A 2,500-nucleotide genomic window follows, 5' to 3' on the forward strand; every position below is an offset into this window, starting at 1 on the left:
ATTGTGGTTACGTCAAACAAAGGTCTGACCGATGCTCGCGCGCCCCGTACCTGCTCCGCGCGTCCCAAAGGACCAACACAAACCCGTTCGTTTCCTGAGAGACGCGCAGCCGAACTGTTGCGCATTTACGCGCGATGACATCCGTGGACACGTCACGCGAAGCGAATACCACGTTTCTTCACCTTTGTCCCACATTTTATTTGTTTTGGGTTTTTTTTTTTAACAACAGATCTCCATTCAGGACAAACCCGTCCGGAAGCGGCGGCGAAGAGCGCGGGAGTGGAGGAAAACCACGCACAAACACTGTGGAAACAAACACTTTCGCTAAACGTGCTGTTGTACCGGTTAACCATTTGATTTTCCACCTGAACGAGTAGGGTAAATAAGATCTCAGTGACGCCTTGGCCAATATTTGCTTAACAGACGGATAGCAACCTGGGACCAAAAAGAGACGCTGCGTTTAACGTTTAACAATTAGAAGTTTTTATTAAAAAACAGCCTGGGTGTTTTTTTTTTTCCACCCTCAGATACTGACAGGCCTGGTAAAAACACGTTGAAATTATTTTTGCATATCAAAGCTAATCATTTTATATTTAATATATATATAATATATGGAATAAATGCGATCCTAATCGGCAAAACCGAATACATTATTATAAAATGATTTATTTTCTATTAATTATATATATATATATATATATATATATATATATATATATATATATATATATATATATATATATATATATATATATATATATATATATATTCTTCATTGCCATTACATTATTATATTTTAGGTTACGTTAACGTGAAATGGCTGATTGTTATACAAATTGCAATCCTTTTTAAAAAGAAAAGCCCAGACTTTTTCTCTTCTTCGGGAGACACGCGATTTCAGACAGAAGCATAACACTCCTAATTCTTCACTGGAGATGTAGGGCGATAATCACGCCAGGTCTTGAAAAAAAATCGAGGCTAACGTGAGCGCGCGGAGATCCCCGCGACGCGTCGCACGCGCGGCCGTGTGAGAACTACTTTGCGCCGTGACGTCGCGCGCCACCCGACCAATCGCTGGCGAGCCGAGGCTGATATTAAGAGAAAGTTTACGGTCGGCGAGGGTTACACAGGTTTTTTTTTTTTCCCCCCCAGTTCTCGCTTGACATTTCCACTCCGGACGGGATTCAAACGCGACGCGCGGTCTGGACACTCATGCCATCGATTTATTCAATCGCGAGGGCTTGAAACGGCGGGATACTGATCGGGGAAATCGGAATTATCCCGGTAAGTTCGCCTCCAAATATCGCGCCCTCGAAAAAAGGAAACGCGCGCGCTGTCTGCATCAGGAAAACGCGTCTAAAATGTTGCGATTGCGATTGGACGACGAATGCCTCGTTTGAAAAGCTGCTTCAAAACGAGATGAAAATACATCCCAGACAAACTAAAACATCTTCTAGTGAGCCTAAAATATTTAGGCTCACTAGAAGACTAGTTGGATAGGACTATAATGTTTGTTTAGCTGTCCATCTTAATTTTTCTCATCTCTTATCAACAAGTAACCACGCGATATTTAATCAGTTAGGTTTCTGTCAAATTTAGACAAAGTTAGGCAGAAATTGTTATTTTAGTAAGCTAATTTAATTTAATTTAATTTAATGATTATTTGGGCGACGCCAATTCATTATTGCAGATAGAGAGCTACAGTAAAAAAAATCACGTTTTAATTTTCTTTATTAGATAAAAAATATATTCCGCTCCGAAGCACATTTTTGCCACGACTTTTAATTTTTAATACAGCAAATGAACGTGATTAAATAAATGAAAGAAGAACTGTAAAAATCCCATCCGTTTTCGCAAAGCAATTAAAAAGCATTTGGTTAAACATTATTAATAATCATAAGAATAGCCTAAGCATCGTTTATAAATAATTATAATGTCACGCTGGTTATAATTCAATTCTAAATGTTGATGTTAAACGTATTATCAGCAAAAAGTTAAACAATAAAATAAATAATGTAAACGTGCAACATAAAAAAATGAATTACAAAAATGGTAAGTAAACTCATAACTTTAGCCTGCGTATTGATTTATGTATTTTTTATTATTTTTATTGATTCAGTCTTTTGTTCGCGTTCTCCTGAAGAATGACGTCAAAGGCCGTCCCCTCCCCTCCTTCTCCTTTTTCCAAAAAAAGTTTCCCGAAGACGCGGTGAGCACTTTGCCCAAGAGCGAAACAGCTACGAGATTAGGGATTAGTTTCCTCGACTTCGTATTAGCGGTTACTAATCCCGATCGGGCTAATTGCTTTGCGCGTAAAATTGCTATCTGCGGGGTCCGCGTGACGCGCGGGGTCCGTGCGGCCCGGAGGGCGAGGCCCCCTGAATCAGAGCACGTCCTAAAACACGCCTCATTAACAAGTTATCTGAAGGAAGAATCGACAGATTACAAAACTCGGGGCGTTCTTTAAAAACAAATCAATAATGCGCCTGGGTTAGTGTTG

At 39.8% G+C, this 2,500-nt stretch overlaps 1 protein-coding gene across 1 annotated transcript in view; it reads left to right on the forward strand.

Annotated features, from left to right (window-relative positions):
• The first annotated feature begins 1,136 nt into the window (after window positions 1-1,136).
• The window catches only part of pax6b (paired box 6b), an 18,454-nt gene continuing 17,090 nt past the window's right edge, over window positions 1,137-2,500 (forward strand). Inside the window, exon 1 of the mRNA XM_043243329.1 lies at window positions 1,137-1,284. The gene's annotated coding sequence lies outside the window, so the exon portion shown is untranslated. The remainder of the gene's footprint in view (window positions 1,285-2,500) is intronic.

Source organism: Puntigrus tetrazona, chromosome 7, assembly GCF_018831695.1.
Source record: "Puntigrus tetrazona isolate hp1 chromosome 7, ASM1883169v1, whole genome shotgun sequence".
Lineage (NCBI taxonomy): Eukaryota > Metazoa > Chordata > Actinopteri > Cypriniformes > Cyprinidae > Puntigrus > Puntigrus tetrazona.